The following is a 21,475-nucleotide window of genomic DNA, read 5'->3' as shown; positions in this document are numbered from 1 at the left end:
TAAGTACACTTCCTTCATGTTTCCTGTTCCTGGGTTTTCGATAGTTCCTCTCCATCCAGCGTGTGGCACACCTACAGCTAAGGGACTAAACCTGGCCCTTGGATGCTGATGTCTGCTTCCCACTGGATTTGATGGAGGAGTTTTGTCTGTCAGCCTAGGGAAAGTGTGCGGTCACTTGGATGTTCAGCATGGATCCCTGGTGTGTCTGTAACGATGGCAGTCCTTTGTACAAGGAGCAGGAAAATGGATCCCTGTGTCTGTGTAGAATAGAGACTACTTTGCACTTTAGAATTTTCTTGTCTTTCAAATTTGGTACAATACAATATGCTTGTAAATACTCCTTCCTGTCATTTTGTTGCACTGATTTCAGTACTCTTCTATGGGTAAGGTTTTAATGGGAAACATTACTAAAATGTATTTTTAATTGTCTGTGTATAAAGCAAACTCATGAAGCATATCTCTGCCTTTAGAATTGGGGAACACGAGAGGAGGCAGTAAGTAGCTTATCTGTCTTCCATGGGAATTCCAAGAAGTGAAGGCTTTCTCTCTGTTGGCTGCGGGGTGAAACATTTCGTCCCATCCCTGTGTCTGGTATCTAAGCTAAAGTCCTAACAAAAATCCTGTTCATGCCTGTGAATTATCCCTAAAAAGATCCTGTCTCTAAAGATCACTCTTAAATTACCATAGGAGCATAAGCTGCTTTTTTTTTCCTTTTTGTGTGTTTTTTTCCCTGTCACTGGCCCAGCTGAGTGAGGAATAAAGCACATAAAGTGAGTAAGGCAGGCATGGAAAAGGCCCTGCAGTGTACCTGTCTCCAGGCTGTGAGTGCAGTGTAAAGGCCTTTCCACAGGGACCATTGGTTTTACTCAGACCTTTCCCTGCTGGTGATGCTCTTAAATTTGGCAAGGGTCCCATAGCAACCCAGGGGACCCTTGATTAGCTTTTTCTGTAGGAAGGCCTCCCTCCTTTGGTGTTAGTGCCTTCATGGATTACAAGCTTCCTGAAGCCATCCTGTACTTGGAGTAATCCCACTTCAATGGAATCAGCTCGGAGATCACCGACCGAGCAGCCTTACTTTGTGAAGACAGTCACCATGCAATCTTAAACTTCATAGCTGGAAAATCTGTATATAGCTACAAATTTCAGAATACCATTTAAAATAAACAATCTTCAAGTATCATGTTTTATTTCATTATTTAAAACTTTACGTACAGTAGCCAGAAAAAGACTCCGTCTTGAATGTTACTTTCTGCAGTTTAAGGCAGCTTTATTAATTATGGGGAATGCTTAATCCTTGCTTACAGGAGGACTTAAATAAGGAAGATTCGTGAATTGGGTGCCTATGAAAGTAGTAGCTACAATGAAGCGTGTCAAGTCCTGGGGCAGGAGGAGAGGAGATGGGCTTCCCAAATTCACGTTTAGAAAAAAGAAAGTAATTAGGCAGAATTTCTTACAGCAGTACAAAATCCCAGTACTTGCCAAGGTCTGTGACATTCTATATACAGTATGTGAAGGGGGTTATTTGGGAATAACTTCGGTCTTCTGTATCTGAACCAGACATGAATCTGCTGGTGTCTCCAGGAGTCCCAGTCTTTCTCATGGCCATGTGATGGTCTTTAATAATTTCGCTTCATGCCTCCAAGCTTTCTGTCTGGCTTTCCCAAAGGAGGACTCGTTTGCAATGCCCATGTCGGTGGCCCCTGGATGTAAGGCTGCCCTTGCTTTGTTGAGTTGCTCTCAAATCTGAGGGTCAGGGACCTCGTCCTCTGTGACACCTGGGCCCTTTCCCCTGCTGCCAGTCCTTCCCCAGTTTCTGCCAGCACAGCTTAGTCAATACCTTCTCCCGAAACATCGTTAAAAACTGCGTAACAGCACCACCAGAGCCCTCCGGAGTGGATAAAAAATCCCCCCAGGACGCTGCGGAGTGTTGGCCACCAAGGGGCAGCAGAGCTCGCGTTTTCCCGCAGTTTTTCCACACAGCTGCCCAGCGCACCCAGGAACAGCCCCGCAGCTTTGAAATGGGGAGAGGTGTCACAAGTTACACCTGCTACATCATTTTATGCAGAACATCTGTGTTTACTGACGGGGGCTTCCAAGAGCCCGTGCATGCTCTGGGAGCAGGAGAGCAGCTGCCTCTCCACCCAGGACGCTGCCAAGGCCGTGGAGCAGGAGCACTGACAAACGCACACGATCTCTTGCCCTGTGTCCCAGCGGCTGCTCTGTCCCGGGGCCTTCAGCCTCTCCAGGGCAGCTGTCCTTCGGGAAGGAAGCGCCGTGAGGCCGTGTACATCTGTGTGGGGCTCCTCTGGGGTCCTGGGCTGCGTTTCCGTGGCAAGGATTTGAATTGGGAAGGCTGCAGGGGCAGCTTCTGTGAGCAGCAGCTGCCCTCGTGTTGGCCAGAGCCTGTTCCAGCCAGCCCCAGGACAGAGCCACTGCTGGCCCAAGCTGTGTCCATCAGCCCCCTGCTCATGGCTGTGGGGAAAAGGCCGTGAGGTGGACAATGAGGCCTTGGGCGGCTGGAAATATGAACCAAGGGCTTCTCTCCTCTGCACAGCATGCCCCAGTGGGCTGGGAGTGCACAGGAGGCTGTGAGGGGACAACTGACCCCCAATGACCAGAGGGTACGGAACTGTGTTTGGTGCAAGTTCACAGATTAACTTGTTTTTATGCTCAAAATTAAAGCTTTCTTCTTGTTTCCATAGTTCCCAGTGTCCTTGGAGTCTGTATCTCTGGTTTGGGAAAGTTTGAATTGCAACCACTTAATTCCTTAGCAAGTTAAAGTTTTTTATTTCCTTTTTTTAAAACTTTAATATGATTGATTAACTTTAAGGATGGATTAACAGGAATGCAATCGCTACCCAAGCAACAAAGCCGGCACTTGTCTATTTTTTCCTCCTTTTAATACTTACTGGTATTGTCTGAAGGGATTATCACCAGGATTTAAACCCCTTGATGATTTGTAAAATTGGCTGTTTTCTTTTATTCAAATGGTATAAACTCTATCAATACAATTCAGACTACACTGCACAGTATCAGCCCATCAGCTTTTTCCAAAGGGTACATTTTGCAGTACCCACAAATGAGCTTTTGCATGCCCAGATGCAGCCTTTGTGGATGAAGACAGTAGGAAACCATGGTTATCACACAGGTAGACAGCAATCAGTGAGTGGTATGTTAAAAATGGTGTGAAGTTTGTGCAAGCTTCACAGTTAGACCAACATGGCAGAAAGCACTTGCAGAAAAACCAGAAAAGGATGATTCCAATCAAAGGTGAACCAAGAAAGACCAAGTAGTTCTTGACAGGTTTGTTAAATTTGAGCCATGTGTCACTAGGTGTAGTCACCCTGACTAAGGACTTTCTTGTTCCTGTATTTCAAACTGCAGAAACTTTTAAGTATTAATGAATTGACCAGTTAAAGAATCCACATAAAGCTTAAAATCAGATTACATGAATTCCTGTGAAAAGTACTGTAATACATGGTAGATCCTTAGGAATATAAGAGGAAATTAATAAACAGAGAAAGAGGAAAATGCTGAACTCAAAGCCACACATTAAAATTCAAACCATTTGCTTTTGGCAACACAGCTTTAAAAACCCCCAAGTTGTAACTATTAATGGAAAAGCCTTTCTATTGGCACGGCAGATACAAAATCTCTCTGCAGCTTCCACAATATCTTCTGTCTCCTTGGTAAGGAAACTCTTTCTGGAGAGAGTTTCAGGTAAATATGACAGAGTTACTGAGTGACATGTCTGAAATGAGCCACTAAGGACTGGCACTGGGTTTCAACTCGTCCCTTCCATCAGCTCAGAAAATGTCCTGACCAACTGCACATGGGCAGCACTGCCTGTGGAAGTAATGGGGGGCATCCATCTACTGCAGGAATTCCGAGACAGAAATAGTGTGCCCCTATGCTCAATCAGTTGTAGGGAGTTGTAATTTACAATTTACACAGACTTGGTTCTTTCTACCCAACAGATGTGCTTTGCCTGTTCTTAATATCACCTGGGGATAACCACAACTGAAATAATAATTAAGTAAAAGATAGGTGCTTTAAGAAACAAATAGACATTGCATTTGTGGCTGTGGAGGCATTGATATTCCATAGCTTCAGCAATAACCTTCAGACTGCTCACTGGCACACAGAGTTGGGATGTATGTGCAAGCAGGTTTCAAAGAAAAACTGTGCATTTATTGAAACCTGCATTGGGGCTACGGTTTTAAACGGTGCTACAGGAGGAAAGCTTCCCTAGGATTTCACATGTCCAGCTTTTCTTTTGGATAAGGTAAATAATGCATACTCAAGAGTGCAGGAACAACTGATTTTGCAAATTGTTAATAAATAAATACTAATAAAATGTGGTAAATTTAACAGACTCTCGGATGCCAGTGAAAAGCTGTTTTGAACCCAGTGCTGGATGTGCACAGAACTGCTGAGAGGCCTGGCCTGAAAAAACTCCCCCTGCATGTTGCAAAAACCAGCCTCAGCCACAACTGATTTTAATGCAAATGAGTTGGTATAAATAAAGCAGACCTTTTTCTTTTCTCTTCCCTCACAATTTTATTTTTCTCATTTACAGTTAATCCAGAACTCAGATCTAGAAGAACACGGAAAATTTACCACTGAATGGGGGAAAAATAAAAGCTTTAAATGGAACATTTGATTCTTCCTGGCCTGATTACAGGAATACAAATAAGAAATGATTCTGTGGAAATCAGTGTGGCTGTAGGAAAGTAATCTCAATATAACCATGAAAATCTATCACCTTGCAAGATACAAGATTGCCATAAATAAATGTTTGTCTATTCCACTTGTTTCCACTTTCCATGAACAACATTGGAATGTCAAGTTAAACTCGATGTGTTCTAACCTTGCATTGCAAATAAAGCTTTCCTGGGGCTCCTGGACACTCTGCTGTCACAGGCACGTGCCGGAGCATTTGTTGGGGGAGACAGACACAAAGCCACAAGATTTCCCAGCAGGATGGTGCCCAGGAAGAGGTAGGGGTGCCATTCCTCAGCAGCAGCCATGGCAAAAAACTGGATGTGGTGTGGAGATAAAGCTAATGAGGACAACCACACTGGCTGTGCAAAGAGCACTTGAGGGTCCTTGGACATACTACAAATCCATTCTCTCCAGGGGAAAAACAGCCAACCCAGCAGCTTTTATGATCTTTTGTCAGGCAACCTCTTCCACAGGAAACAGAAAATAGTTGAGCCTTTATGTGTATCTTTGCAATAGGCAATACCCCAAATTCAGCCTGATCCAAGAATTAGGTGAGGGGTTTTTGATGGATCACTGACCACATGACACTGTACAGGATTAACTTTGTCCAACCATAAAGGCCCTTTGGGAATCTAGGTGATACAAAACTCTTCCCAAAACCTGAATTCTAAACATTTTCCTGTCACCAGGTCTCTGAAATTCCCTAAAGTGTGTGGTTCTATTGCAACACTCCTGGTTCTATCAGTGATGTTTGCTGTTGCGATAACGTAAGGTAACTCCAATTATCCTTTACTAATTCCTGCCAGTAAGAAAACAACTGCCCTGCTTCGTTATGCTGCGAGACTCTTACTGATGGCTGCAACAATGGTGCTGTGCAGGGTATTCAGCGGATCCAAGGTGAGTCCCAGGACCACTTGAGGAAACACCTCATGGATGACCAGCTGGGTGAATTTTTTTAACTAAGGATGTGTGAAATGTGTGGTGGAGTTTTTCTAGCAATAAAATTCTACAGAAAAGATGGGATTTTTTTTTTTTTTTTAATGTGAAGATAACAGATTATAGACTTTGTAATATTAAATTCTGTTTTCATTGCCTATCAATGAAGACATCCCAAAAGTTGTTGAAACTTGAAACTGTCTGAATCTGTATTTGAAGTTCTTGTTAGCCAGTTTAACTTTAGAAAATAATCACACATGGGCTCTTGCAATTTAGGTGCAGCACAACTTCCCTGAAAGCCTGAAGTGTCAGCTTGTGCCAGTTTGTACTTTAAAGCAAACATCTGCTTTGGAAAAGTGATATCTAAACCCGGTAGTGTAGTTTTCCAAGTTTTATGTGTGATACAACCAAATTTTAAAACAAGACCTCAGCTCTGGCAGCTTATTCTGAGGTCTTTCCCTTGAGCTTGATTCTTTTCCATCAAGTTCTATTCTTATTTCTCTTTAACAAGACTTAAATTAGAACCTTTGATACATGCACCTATTTAACAGCAGGCTTGCTTAGTGGAGGAAGTAACTTGAGAGGAAAAGGGAGTAACTTGAGAGGAAAAGAGCTGGGACTCTTGAAACATGAGCCAGAGGTGATTACAGCTCACACTCCTTGCTCTAATACAACTTCTTGCAGCTCTTTTTTGCTAAAGCAAAACTGGATCATTTCTAAAATGCAACAGCAGATTTGCTGATGGTGTTTCCACACTGTTGTTTTTCAAGATTTATTTTAACTGTGTTTTGTGGTTTCTGATACTGCAGATTTCTTGTTGCTATTCACCACATAAGCTACAGCCATAAATCAGCCTTATGTGATGGAGTCTCAGCACAAGGCAAGTGGAAGCTCTGGGACAATTATCATTTTTTACATGTTCCTAAGAGAAGACAGCTACATTAGTTGCCTTTTATCTAGTGAATGTTTTACTGGTTTATCTTCAGGAACATGGAGATAGTGAAGGAAGCTCGGAGGGAAATGACATGGACTTTTTTGAGTGACAAAAGACACCTTGGGGTACAGAGTGTTGAAGATCAATAAAGGATACAATTGGTTTCTCACAACGTGCTTTTGCAAATATTATTGAAGTTTCAGAATGTGACGCAAAAAGTGTCTCAACAACTAAACACTGATTGTTGCTGTTCCTATATATCTGTGACTAAAGTAACTTAATAAGCTAGGAATGAATTCTTACCCACTTGTGGCACAACCCATCCCCTCCCTTTGTCCAGCCAGCAAGATCTTATGTGCAGTAGAGAAAAAAACTTTGATCATGGAAGAGAAAAGGGAGTTTTGTGAGGAAGAACATGACCTCGGTGGCATCTACTGCTTTATTTAAACTAAAGGCATTGCTGGAGCTTGTCATCTGATTCCCATTAACTGAAGCTCTTATTTTTCTGATGCATGGGTCTTGGAGCTGTCATTAGCTGATGACTTCTGAACAATGGAAAACTTTCTGCTTGGGCCATTACAAAGGAATTTAATATCCTGACATCCCTAAACCAGCCTGCAGAATCTTTTTTTGGTCTGGGCAAATGCAGATTATTTTTTTTTCTCACTCATCAAAGTAACCAAGTGAAAACTAAAAGAACTTTGGCTGACTGGAATCATGTAAAAATTACCTATATTCAGCAAGGCAAGTAGTTGAACATTAATAATAGTGACTCTTTTTTTTTTCTTTCTTTTTTTTTTTTTTTTAATTCTAGCTCTCCAGGTTCCATATTTTTGTTGCAGATTTAAATGTTGGTCAGTATTCCTAAAGAAGGTAGATTTGCTTTATAGATAAACTAATCTAATAAAAGAAGAATACTCTTATCCTAGTTGATATGCTGCCACAGTAATCTCCTGTGAGATACTGAATATTGTCCTAAGCTACTCTTGGCTGCACGTTTTTTTGTTGCTGGTATGCCTGAAGAAAGGGAGTGGAACCACTGGAAGAATGGATTGTATAAAGTACTATGCAAGATGAGTTTTCTGGACATGCTTTTGAAGTGATATTTAAATTTTGCTTTTCCCTGACATTTTCGTGGTAAATGAGAAAAAGCATGTCCAAAATTTGGGTTTACATGGGCCTGTGTGGTTTCTGGCTAGCTAAACAGAATAAACAAAATATTCTAGCCGCTGGCTGGGCTGTCAGTTAAAAATGCAAATCAGTGTTAACATTTTTTGTTCCCCTACCTTTTCCCATTTACCACATTTTTTTTTTTTTTTTTTTTTTTTTTTTTTTTTTTTTTTTTTAAAGTCAGACCGTGTGTAATGGTTTAGAGCATGGGGATATTTACAAGGGTAATATATCCTCCCAAAAGCTGTTTTCTCTCTCAGCTAGAGAAAAAACCAAGACAGAAATACAATCACTGAAAGCAGACATTTCATTCGTCCACATGAAAATCGCCATCATAAGCCATGCTTGAGTTTCACAGGAAAGATTGGGAGTGACACAATTTCCAAAACAAAACTGGGAGCTCAGTCTTTTTCTGCATAACATATACTGTGAGTGATTGAAAGTTGTGAATTTTTCAACTCTCTCTCTCTCACCAACCAGCTGCTGAGTGTCTCATTTCCTTGGCGTTTCTGGATTTTCCTGATTTCAGAATTGGAGAGTTGAATTTGTCACTTTCGAGCTCCTGCTGTATAAATCAGCAGTCAGACTCAATAAATGCTCCAGCTGAGACAGCACACTCCACAGCCTGTCTGCACTGCTGGATGAAATACCAAAACTGAAATTATTTCCATTACACAGAACCAGTGTCTTATGATAATTCTGTTGCATATTAAGTCCCAGGATTTGAGAAAGTAATTCTGTGGTCAAAGCAGTGGAATTTATTCCCATTAGTAGTTCTCTGTGTTTTCTTTGTCTTTTTTTGTTTTTAAATTTGACTTCTCTTTAGAATCATGTGCCCACTGGAGAGAGAACTTTTACAGCTCTGCTGTTCCTTGATCGTGTTTTGAATGACATCTTTCAGTGAGGGCTCTGATTTTTTTCTGTTTCAGCTAAGGTTGCAAGCACTGTCTAGGGGAGACTACTGCCCTGTCTGTACACGATAAACTTTGGGAAGTAACAGCTATTTCCCTTATTAGTTTTGATGTTTTGCTGCAAGGCAGAAAATGCCCGCACTGCCCATTGTTCTCAGAGCTGTGCTTGTCTTTCTCCTAATTTCATAAGTTACCAAAGCATAACAGAGGAGGCCTGTGGTCAGCCATTTCTGCCTGGGTCATAGCCACAAGAGGCTCCACTTCCACCCCATCCAAGATTTTGGCAGACTTGGACAGTCTTCTGCAGCTTAAAGATTAACAGGTTGTCTCTGGCTACTGCTGAAAGGCAGATATTTTCTAGTTGTTGACAAAAAAGAAAGAAAAAGAAATTCCAAATCCCAGGCTATGTCCTTGTTAACTATTTAAAATGCTTTTTCTGGAGAACACCCACTGCTCTTTCATCAAACCTGTAATGAGGGGCTCTACCATGGCATTCCAACAAGGCTGCACTAAATGCTTTGACAAAAAACACGCTCTGAAATGAAATCTTATTTACTGTGGTGTTATTAAAGTGCTAAATAAACAGACGAACTCAGAAGGGCTGCTAGGCTGTGGGCGGGTGAATAAATAAGCTTTGATGCTAATGTCAGTCAATGCTAATTTCTATCCTTTGAAGAAAGTGTGATAAACACAGCTGTCAGAATTGTGATCTGAAATTGCTCTAATTAAATTAGATTTTTACTAGAATGAAAGCAGCTGAGCACCTTGTTTTGTTTCCTCTTTAGCTGGACTAATTCAGAGAATAGTGACTTTCCAGTTCTTTCACGGCCGGATAAGAAAGGTAAGATTTGTTACATATAAACAAGGAACTGAATATGCACAAGACTGTTGTGTAGAATTCTGAATTCATATTCCTTTTGTTGTATTTGCTATCCACAATTTGCATCTCAATTTAGAATCTGAGAACTTCAAGGGGGAATTATCTGTTCTGGCCATTAAGTGCTTTCTTTGCAGTAATATGAGGAGATGACATAACTCCCTCATGAGCATCTCTCAAGTTTATGTGTTACAATAAAAGACAGCCAAGGGTGTTCAAGGTTAAGAACTGTTTCACTGCTGATGAGAATAATAACTAGCCATCACTGTAAAGAAAGGCATGAAGGGGTGAAAGATAACAACCTGAAGTCAGATGATCTCTGGATAACCCTTCATATTTTGTCTCTTCCGTGTTTCAAAAATCACCTTGTTCCTTTCTGTAGATGGACAGAAAAACCTGTTACTTCAAGCCTTGCAGATTTACTTTGTAAATGAAATTGTGATTGGGCTCACATCTGGGAGGCTATTCCTTTTCAGTTGAGCTGAAAATGAAGCAAGGTGATAAATTATTTCAGCACTTTTTTTTAATGAGGCCACTATTTTCCAAAGCAATCTAATTAAGTACAGAGAACAGCATAGCCAAAAGTAAATAACTGATATATACACGTTTGATTTGTGAGTACTATTGATTTTAATTTAATTAATGTGAAAGAGATCTGTGTCAGAATTTAGTGCCACAAAATAAAAATATGAATTTATATATGGCTAGATTTACCTAGAGAAATATTGTCCTAATACACCTTCTACCGGTGCCATCTATCATTTTCCGAAATGCATTAATTATAGCAAATCGATCTGATGAGGAGAAATTCGATTAATTGCACCATCTCTTCCAAGCGTGGGCACTAGATGGCACTGAAAGACAGGAGCTGGGGTGCGGAAAACAGATCTTTTACATTTCTTGATTTTAGTGTACTTCAGTGGAGGATCACGGCAGCATAAGTGATATCCTGTAATCTATTCGGGGGAGAGAGAACGAGAGAAAGAAAGAAAGAAGCCACAGGAATTTCAGAAGCTTTATTGCATAACTCAGTTGTTCCTTAAGTCTATGGAAGAACTTGGTACAATTACAGACGAAGCGGCAGAACATGATATTAAGTGACCAGGGCTAACAGCAAAGCCCCTTTGCAGATGGGGGAAATTCAACTTTCCCTCTCCTACTTGCTCATGTTGCTTCACAGAAAAATCTCTTCCAGAATTCATGTGCTCCTTCCCTGTCACCACAGTGCTCCTTGTATGCAGTTGTAGTCCCAAACTTGACCGTGTTAGAAACATCAACTTTCACAGCGTTTCACACTCTGGTTCTGTCCATCTGACCCTTGGGCCGATGGAGGAGACACAGCAATGGCATTCAGGAGAAGGCCCGGGTCAGAACTGGAGATTACAACGAGCCCTCAATAAAAACCACTCCAAATGAACCCTGGAGGGAGAATTAGCAGGGAAGCAGGGGATTGGAGTCCGACTCGGGCTGCAGACTCTGGCTCTCCAACCATCAGCAGCCTGACGCGGGTGTTTCTTATGCTTCAGAAGGGTTTTTAGGGAGCCAATTCCCCTCAGGACAGGATGAAAGTGAAACAGCACATCATGTGCAAGGGATCACTGCAGATTATCCCATGTATTACCATGGTTTCAAAAATTACAAAGACATACTTCTATTACAACTGCAAAATAAAGCGCTCAAAGTTTAGGAAACTCCACCTCTGTATTTCGGCCCATTCTGTGCACTAAATAAGAAAGACGCCTTTTGGGACAGAAAAGTACACAACCATGTAATTAAAAATGGAGGCCTATGCACAAAGGGGCACAATTACGTCTGGAGCAAGCTTTTCCTAGGAATTCAGCACCGCGTTTATCTGTATAGACAACCTTGTTTCCTAGTGCAATTTCATATGCAATGCCGACACGTTTTTAGAGACGAAGGGTGGACAATCGCATGGACTCTGATCTGCGTCACTGCCTCGGATGAAACTGGGAGCCACTGTGACCTTCGGGGTGCAACCTCCTCAGACTAAAGGGGAATCCTTTCAACCCCAGACCCGATTTTCCCACAGCTTCGGTACATTATTAAAAGCGTGTCTATTCGACTGTGGTTCTTCGAGGAGTTTTGGACACGCTCCGCTCAACGCCGCCACGACCCCAGGAGCCGGGCGAGGCGCGACAGGCGGGGCCTCAGGAGAACCCCACGCCACGCTCAAGATGGCGGCCGCGGGAGCCGGGCCGGGGCGCCGCGCTCAAGATGGCGGCGCCGGCCGCCCCGCCTTCCCCCGCCCCGCCGGCGGTGACTTCCGGAGGGAGCGGGATAGGGCGTCCGTCCCATGGTAACTGCGCCACGGTGGGGACGCCGCGGCCGCCTTTCCCTTCCTGCCGCCCGGCCCGCGACGACGGGCAGCCGCCGCCTCCGGGGCCGCGCCGCCGGCAGCCGCCAGGTCGCGAGGTGAGAGGAGCCCGCCGGGGCGGGCGGGCCCCGCGGGGCGGTCTCTCCGCGCCGCCGAGGTACCGGGTCGGGCCGGCGGCGCCGGGGAGGAGGCGGCGGCGGCCGCCCCGCGCTCGTGTAGCGGGGGAGAAACCCCCGGTCGGGGGCAGCGCCCCGGGGAGCCCCGGGACAGAGCCCTGCTGGCGGCGGAGGTGTCCTTGTGTCGCTGAGCCGTACCTTGAAATGCCTTGTAAAAATGAATTAATTCTTCACCTTCACTTCTGAATCTTTTGTGTTTATTTTACTGCAACCTGGGGCCTTTTTAAATTTCTTTTTTACTCCCCCTCTCTCTATTTAAAGGTGTTCAAGCACCTAACTTTTTTTGTTCATTACGGGCTGAGATGTGTTCAACCTTTCGTGTGCTCCTGCCCTTTGTTCAGACACACGGTGCTTGTAGTTGCCTGTTTTATTTGTTAGGAGCAAAGAGTCCTTGAGAGCAGGTCTACGGGCAGTGGTTTCGGAAGGGAGCTCATATGGGAGCTCTTTGTCCTGGGAAATAAGAATACTGTAATTCCCGACTTCTGGCCGCACAACGGATGTTGTGATAAGGTTGCTCATTGCTTCCAGTGGCGGTGGTAAATGCTGGAGGTGTGTTGGAGGGGGGTGGTCTGGGCAGAGGTCTGTCCAGAGGGGTGTGGAAGCTTCTTCAGTTTCTGGTTACAGTGCGAGCAAGCAGTTCCCGTGTTATCTGTGGAGTTGGCACCTGCAGCCAGTGCAGGAGCTCTCGCTGTTCCTCGCTTTGGGAATGGCTGAGTTCCTGCGTCTGGGACAGCTCACCTGCTGGTTCTTCACATCCTCGTCCTAGTCGAGGTTGAGAGGACACTAGGGGTTTAATGAAAAACTTCTCTGCGAGTAAGGCAGTGGGACACTCAATCTCTTTTTCTCAGCCTCTGGGGAGGATGGAAAAATACATTTTTGCAGAATGGTTGATGGTTCGCATTGTATGGATGTAAATGAGAACCAGCTCTTCAGGAGAGAGATGAAACAATTCTCAAGTTAACTCAAAGTGTGTCTGTAGCATGTGTGTGATTTAAATGAACAAAAACTCTGATCAGAATTGCAAGTAGCTTGTTATAGAATATCTGGCTTGGTCAAACCCGTTAAATAGTAACAAACACTTAGTACAAGGCATCTGGATTGTCAGTGGGTTTATATAAGTGCTTAGCTTTAAGAGTGTTGACTGGTGGAACTACAGGCAAAAATAGGTGCCAGGAAGCAGATGGGATGAATTGAGACTGGAAGGAATAAGGGGTTTCTTAACTGAACAAAGGACTAAGAGCCTGAAGCAGGCAGCTTCAGGGATGGGTGTGAAAGAGATCTAGTGTCAAACAGCCAAGGTGAGGCCAGGGAAAAATTTATTAGAAAAATATAAATACTTCAAACGTTGGCATGGCACTAAGGCTGCCAGAGTTCAAGGGGTGTTTGGACAATGCTCTCAGGCACATGATGGGATTCTTGGGGCTCTGCTGTGCAGGAGTTGGACTGCTTGTGGTTCTGTTCAACTAAGGAGATTCTGTGGTTTGTAGTCTCTTGTGGCAGATATTTACACTTGTAATGAAACCTTCACACTACATGAAAATGTATAATAACGTTTACAGATTGTATTTATTTTATGTATATTTATGTTTTTCTCTGAATGTAAAAAAAAATTACTTGTGCTTCTTTAGCTTTTCAGTAGCTCCCAGAAACTGTCTAGTACTGGGGGGCTGCTGTGCTGATTGCTGAATGCTTGTGTAAATTAAAATACAGATTAAAGAGGCAAACGTCCAGGTGGGGGCTTTTTTTTTTGCATAAGTAATTATCTTTAAATGCTCAAGTAAGTAAACAAAACAGCCTTTGACACTCATGTTCTGTTTCAGAATAGAGCGGTTGAATTTTACCATTGTTATAGTGTAGGATATTTTGGTGGCCCTTAAATAGAAAGCGAAATCAGATTTTACAGGAAGATTTGTTTTCTCCTTTAGAGAGAAGGGCATGATATCCTGCAGTAATATCACAGCCCAGTTGGAGGACATGGTTATTTTGAGATTAGAAGCTCAAGCGTGTATGTTGGTTAAAAGCAGATGGATGTTGTAGTGGGGACTTGACACTAGAGTGGTGCAAAGTATGGAAGAGTGCCTTAGGATTGGCAACTTCGTGCCATGGCTCAGGAGAGGTTTTTTCCACTTTCGAGGGACACATTATGTATGTAGAGAATCAAATGCAGTGGTTGGGTTTTCCATTTTTTTAGCCTGCTTTTGAACTCATTGTAGCCGAGTTAAGGTTGTTTGCAGGTTATATGAAGTAATAAATAAGGCCACAGTGGGATCTGTTTGCCTTCAAGGCACCTGGGAGAGGGCACTGTCAGTGGCTGGGCTTTCCTGTCTGTAGAGCTGTACCTTTGCTTCAATGGATTTGCCTTCTCCTGCTCAGGTGGTGCAGGGGAGACACGACTCGAGGATGAAGCTTTCTTCACAACATTGCTGAGATTGTGGTTTTTTTCCTCTTCACTCCTTCTTTCCAAATGCACTATCATCGCAGATTCCTGGCTCTGTTGGAGCATGCCACATGAAGCTATTTTTGACTGCTCAGAGAATTACTGTAGCAGGAACAAAGGACAGTGATGGGGGAGAAGTGGTCCCAAGGGGGCTTGAGAAGAAAGAGATGGAATTCAGATTAGTAGCCTCCAAAAAAATCTTGCCATAGAAGAGGTGAAAAGTAAGACTTTGGAAGAACAAAGGTAAAAACAACATGTGAAAACACTTAGTTCTCATAATGTTACCCTTTCCCATGAGGAGGCTTTTTGAATGGCTTTCATAGTAATGTTTCTCATATGTTGACCATAGATTTATTTGGGCAGTAAGCTTGACTTTTTCTCTAAGCCTTTAATAGAGATGATTGATTTACTGGCTTTGATAGAGGGATAGAATTACTTTCAAACTTTGAAATACATAATAAGCACCTCAGGTAATTAGCAAGCCTACATCTATCTCTCTTTAAAGTGATCAATGGCATTAATTTCGTTTGGTAGCCGTGGCTATTTTCTCATTCCGCAGCCATATGGTATTTCTGAGTTTAGTGTGATTTCCTGTAGGTGGTTTTTATAGAGTCAGCTGGGCTTTGGTGTGAAGTGCAGCAAAAATTAAATACTATGGGAAGGTGTGAAAATGTTCTAATACTAAAAGAGGAGGGGAAAAAAAAGGCAGGTTACTTTAACTTTGGTAAGTTAAAGTAAGAGTAGATTGTAGCCTCTAAATGACACGTTCAGGGGGACTGTAATGCTAAAGCAGTAAAAATTTGTAACTGCTGCTTGTTTGACGCTGAAGTTTTTTAATGCAAATAATGACCAACAGATCAGTGTTTTGTTGTAAACAAAATACTTTTTAGCTTTTCTGTGAAAAGGAGACCCCTCTTTCAGTATCATACCCTTTTAAGGGGTTTTCTTCTTAAGGTGTGATACATTAATGCTGTTGTTAAATGTGTCATGACATTAATAGAACAGCCACAGGAAATTTCCATTTGAATTCTAGTTTTTTGAGGCCTGCAGTAATCAAAAAGTGTGAACTTTATCTGTCACATTAGTAGTGGCTGAGGGAACTGGGGTTGTTTAGTCTGGAGAAAAGGAGGCCCAAGGGGACCTTCCTGGTTTTTATGATCACCTGAAAGGAGGGTGTAGACAGGTGGGAGTTGGACTTTTCTCTCAGGTGATAGGACAAGAAGAAACAGCTTCAAGTTGTTTCAGGGGAGGTCTAGATTGGATATTGGGAAAAATGTCTTCATTAAAAAGATGGTCAAGTGTTAGAACAGGCTGCCCAGGGAAGTGATGGAGTCACCATCCCTAGAAGTGTTCAAAAAAAACGCAGATGTGGTGCTTACAGGGGGTTTACTGGTGGACTTGGCAGTGTTTGGTTAATGGTTGGACTTGATGATCTTAAAGGTCTTTTCCAACCATAATGATTCTAAGATTTGAAATCAAGAGCTTCTGAGAAATATTCTGGGCATCAAGGAGCATAGTCCAGCTGAGCTGGTGAAAGCTAGGATAACAGAGAGGAGTCTTTGGCTGGGAAGCTTAGAGCTGTTTCTGAAGCAGTTTCATAAAGGTGAAAAATCCTGGGGATTTTTTAATCTGACTTTTACTCTTTGCTTATAAATAGCAGTTTAAATTTCTCTGTGGGAGATTATCCAGCATGCAGTATTAACAGAAATAAATCTATCTACGAGAGTTGTGGGAAGGGGAGCCAGTGTCAGATGATCTTGGAAGCAGAACTCTAAGTGGAAGCAATCAAGTCAGTGGAGCAGGGCAAAGAAAAGCAGCAAAAGTGGTGTTGGGAAATGGAATGGGGCAAAGCCAGGGTTCACAGACGACTAAGAGTTGCTGATAGTGTTGTAGAGTAGTTTAGACCTGGCAAGCGTAAAGTTTTCTGGTTAGTAAAGGTGGTATTGAGGAGAGACAGAAAAAGAAACTGTGTGGTATATAGGCAGGAAAGTGCCATTTAAAATTAGGAAGAAATACATCTGAAAGGCACCAGAAAAAGCATTAGTGACTGTAAAGGTGCATGTTCTTGGAGTGTGTGGAGCCCATTCCTGTGAGCAGAGAGAACTTCAGTGTTGAGGTGGGGAACCAGAGGTCTTGTGGTATGGAGACAGCTTAAGACCTGCAGCTGTATGGTAACCTCAAACAACATTTGTGTGCCATGCTGGGTGTCCTGAGTGGTGCACAGCCCAGAGTGCTTCTCACAGTGTGCATAGCCTATAGAAGATGTGAAAGAAACGTTCCTTCTGCCCTCCCTGTTCTTCTTCCCCTCTTCATCTTTATTCTCTGTGGGAGACATGAAAATCTTGATTTCTGGTGGGTTGGTACAGTCAACACATGACTGGAAATAACATCAGCTTTCTGCATTCAAGTCTCTGAAGAAAGGTCTTGCTGTGTATCTTTATGTATAGCATTGTTGTTTTTGTAGAAACAGACAAACACAGCATGATAAAAACATTCTTGTGCTGTCTATAGTACAACATAACTCTTGTGCTATGTAACACAAATTAATAAAAATGACTGAATTAAGCCATAACTAATAGCAGATGGAAACTGTGGTTTAGCCTTGTGTAGTCTATCCTTGTTAATGAACTTCACATGCAGATAAAATGGGAGGGAGATAGGCTTTAATAAGGGAAAATGTTTGCTTTGTCATCTGAAAACGCTTATGCTCCTGGGTGAAGCCTGCATGCTCAGCAATAGTCCTTTCTTGTGCAGAGCCAGTGTTTAGAAATTAAACTATTGTTATTCCTGGGTTGACAAGAATATCTTCCCCTCCTAGAGCTTTAATTCTTATCTTTCCTCTTTATGTAACCAGGGCTGGTCAGGGGCTGTAAACAGCCTTGTTTTAGACTTCCTGGTATTTCCCTATGCCATTGCCATCCCTGCATGTGATAAGACGTGCCTGCTGGAGCTGAACCACGGAGTCAGAGGCACGAGGTTCATTGCCACAGCGAATACTGGGCTTGTGCCTTGTTTTTCAAAAGGATCCTGTCTGCTGTTTGCTGAGTGTCTGGAGACAGTCTTGAGGAGAATTTTTTCAAGTTTCAAAGTTGAAGTACAGCATCATCTTCCTGTGACTTGTATGTGTCTGGCCAATGAATATGCTTTATATTTTAGACATAAAGTGACTGACTTAAGAGTATTGTTTCTTTCAATGCATCTCTCTTTAAGGCTTCTTTTCCAATACCCTATTTATGTGTAACATAATTTTTTTGTGGTTTAACTTGGAGAGGATTCATTTGCCAGTGAGCTGCCTTTCGTGAAGTGTTTGTGATTAAGCATTTATAGTCAGGATGGAACATTGGTAGTGAGATTTGAGAAGACACATTTTGTAAACAAAAAATCCATTCTACCTGGAATGTGAGTGGAATCGTACAGCTCAGATTACACTTATGCTTCGGGGTAGTGTTGGAATTAAAGCTGGGGGTTTTGGAGCTTGTTTGTTGTTCGTTTTCTTGGGGTTTTTTTGCAAAGCCTCATTTGTGGTCTTCCGAGTTTTGCACTTTCGTATTACTTGTTGTATAACCTAGAGGGTGCTTGATACTTACAGGCTTAGACTGAAAATGCTTTTAGACTTGATGTGAACTTAAAAGACTTTCTTAGGAATTTTCTCCCTGTTGTGTTTACTGAAAGTAGTTGCTGTGCTCAGCAATACAGCTGATAGGATCCATTTCTAATGGTAAAAGTATTTAATATTGAAACACCCCTCTTGGGCAGCAGTTCTTGAAGTTGCATCAAAACTGGATAATGTGGAGATATCTTTGGGTGGGGGGAAGGAAGAGGGGGATTTTGAGAGCTAGGTGATTAATTAAAGATTGCTGTGGTTATGATGTTTTGGGCTTAGAAAGTTACAGCGTGCTATGCCACATACTTTGAATATGCAACTAAGCTAAAATATTTTCTTTAATACATGTGCTGTTCTAAATAGTTATATAAGGCTGAAGGGAACTTCTGCTTTTTGGAATAAACTTTACCCTAGTCTTAAACATATGTTCTCACTTATTGTTGATAACTTCTTTAATACTATAAAAAACTACAGCAGGTATTGCAAGAATTCAGTAACCTAATCTTAACTCTTTGAAGTTAGGTACTGTGAAATGTATGTCATGCTGATAGCTTTATAAAAACATAATGAAATTAAAACCCAAATCCATTATTAAAATTAAAAGTAAGATCATTAATATAGTTTAGAACTCACTTCTGTGACAGTGAAGTCTAAGATCCTGAATGGTCCTGGACACTTTCTGGGCCTGAATTAGTCATTGGGTATTTTCTGTGACAGTGAAATTTTGTGAAACTTTTTTTTTTATGAAATTTTATGTCACATCTTGAAAAAACAAGATTTGCTTTAAGGGTTTTGGAAATGTCATTGTGTTATAATGTTTATACACCAAGACAGCTGAAGAAAGTAATTGTGGTTGACTGTGAGCTGTAACTGCATTTTGGGGTTTTTTTGCGTTACTGCTTAACTGTTGAATCAGTAAACTGCTTTTCTCTGCTTTTCTTTGCTGTCAAGCAAAGCCAGTTTGATCTGCTGCAAACTGAGTGCTTTGGCAACTCGTTCTCTGTTGAAAATGGTAGAGATGGCATTAGTGGGAAAACAATTACTTGCTTTGTAAGTAATGTAGTTGAGTTATGACTAAGTATATTGATTTGCCTGGCCGACACAAACTCCAGACAGATTTCTTTTTTTTTTTTTTTTTTTTTTTTTCCCCCATGGCCTTTCCTTAAGAGGGTCACATGATGGTTTGTTATTGCCCTGTATATGGTTGAGTTCTACAAACTAAACTGCTCTGCTTTCTGGGGAAACATGAAGGGGTTTAAGTTTTTGGGTTGTTGTTGTGGGGTTTTTTTTGTTTGTTTGTTTGTTTGTTTTTTAATAGATTTTGATCACTGACTGGGTGTGTGGGATGTTGACTGGATTGGGGAAGGCTTGTCCCTCTCTTAGCTTTTGTTACTTTGCAAAGCTCTTTGACTTATCTTTTTTTTATGGTTTTGCTAATTGCATACACAATAAAGGAGTTACTGACTTCCAAAAATATTTTTTTTTTTTTAACTATCTAGGCAGGAGAAACTGCATCAGTTTGATTGTGCCAAACATGATTTTTTCTTAAATTGGCATCTTATCCTCTAACCCCCAAAGGTAATTTGGATATGCTGTTTAGAGTTCCTTGCAGATCTTAGAACTTAGGATGCTAAATCTGTAAAACCCACAAACTGAAGCCATAATAATGGGATTATGAGACTCTGAGATGAATTCCTAATTTTGAGACCTCTCTTATCTGCTGTGCCTCTCATTGCCCTCTGTGGTTCAGGGAAGGCTCTGGTGGTCAGTGCCTTAGTGTCAAAGATACTAGGTTAAAATTTAGTCAGGTGATAAGAATGGGTCTGAATGATAGCTCAAAACAGTTGTACTACTTGACTCTTGAAGACATAATACCAGGTCTTCTGTCAGCCCTGCTAAGAGGATGTTCTGTGGTACCTTGTTTGTCTTTTCTGGAAATTTGTGTTCATATTTGTGTTAGGAATTTTCCCCATTGTATTACAGCTTTGAGCAGAATGAGTGGAGCAGAGTAGAAAACAAATGCAGCAAGTGAAAAGTTTGAATGAAGTAAATATTTTGGTAGTTCTTAATTGGATGTGGTTATCTCTTCTGTGAGCTGCTTCTGGGTAGCCTTCCACGGTGTGCTGTGTTGTGTAATAAACCGTGGGCCAAAACAAGCACTCGTGGCTATTCCATGGAGAAGGACAGGTGCTCTGTTCCACTGCTGAATTCTTCTTTTCTCACAGTTACATCCTTCCAGTGAATTCAGACATGTACAGACGGCTGCCTGAGAGGCTGTCTGTAATTAACAATATTGAGTAGCTTTAGGTGTAGATGTGGCTCCCATGGCGTGGGCATCCTTTGTCCTTGTAAGGTCCTGGCTGGAGGCCACGCAGAACGAGCTCAAGGTGTGGTGGGATGTGCCCAGCGTGGCTGGTGCAGCTCAACCAGGACAGGAGGCAAGAGACCTCACTTGGCACCAAGGAGGTGTTTGGTGGTCAGTGGGCTGATTTACACCTGCAGCATAAGACTTTGTTTTACCAAACTGGACTGTTGTTGACTTGGATGGAAAATGCTGCTGGGGGTTTATAAATCAGGGTGCAGACAACTAGTAAAAGACCTGAGTGGTGAAGATATTCTAAAAAACCAATTGGTTGCAACTCTTTTGGAAAAGATTTGAATAAACTTTCTTCCCAAGAAAACTTTTAAAGTCTAGTCTGTATGTTTAGTACACATGTTTCAGATATATCTTTATTTCAGGATAAGCTATAGTTATAGCTGACACCAGAAACAGAAGCATAGGAATTTCATTTATATGAGGAAGATGATGAAGAACAGTTAGAAAAGGGCTAATTTGGAAAGCAGGTGAAACTTAAAGGATAATTTGGGTCACCTGCTTCCCGGTCACAGAACCATTGTCAGTTTCCATGTAGATAGATAAAGTTCTTTAAGCAGGGAATGAAGCCAGGCCCAGCACCTGTATCTAAGGGTCAGGTGGAAAAGAAGCACCAGAGTTCTGGAGTCCACTTACAAAAACATTGCAACAAATGTGAACCATTGGATAAGTTTTTCAAGTAATAAGTACGAGAAGTGTTAAATAAACATAAATGTGGATTTTCTCAACCCAAAATTCACAACCATTCAAATCTCCTTTTATGGCATGCTATCCAGTCTTTTTTGGGAGGAACAAATGTGTTTTTAGTTTAGTTAGTTATTCTAATGGCTTTTTCTGTATTATAAGCAAGGATGTTTCTCTAAATACCATGAAGTTGGTGAAAAGCCTTAAATAGTTTCAGGATCACTGTCAGACCAGAGGATGTGGAGATTGAACGCTCTCTGCAGGGTTCTGTCACTAATTTTGGCTTAAGTGAAACGTTAAGGCTGTGCAGTA

General features: G+C 41.9%; 1 protein-coding gene across 5 annotated transcripts in view; it reads left to right on the top strand.

Moving 5' to 3' along the window:
• The first annotated feature begins 11,910 nt into the window (after positions 1-11,910).
• Positions 11,911-21,475, top strand: part of DISP1 (dispatched RND transporter family member 1) — an 85,775-nt gene continuing 76,210 nt past the window's right edge. For 2 of the 5 annotated variants that reach the window (XM_040059431.2, XM_040059429.2), the window contains exon 1: positions 11,920-11,986. The gene's annotated coding sequence lies outside the window, so the exon portion shown is untranslated. Of the gene's footprint in view, positions 11,987-17,502; positions 17,621-21,475 lie in introns of those variants that run through there. The other 3 variants (XM_040059428.2, XM_040059432.1, XM_040059430.2) reach the window with 3 other exon arrangements.

This window comes from Hirundo rustica, chromosome 3, assembly GCF_015227805.2.
Source record: "Hirundo rustica isolate bHirRus1 chromosome 3, bHirRus1.pri.v3, whole genome shotgun sequence".
NCBI lineage: Eukaryota > Metazoa > Chordata > Aves > Passeriformes > Hirundinidae > Hirundo > Hirundo rustica.
This window is presented reverse-complemented; position numbering and strand designations above follow the sequence as displayed.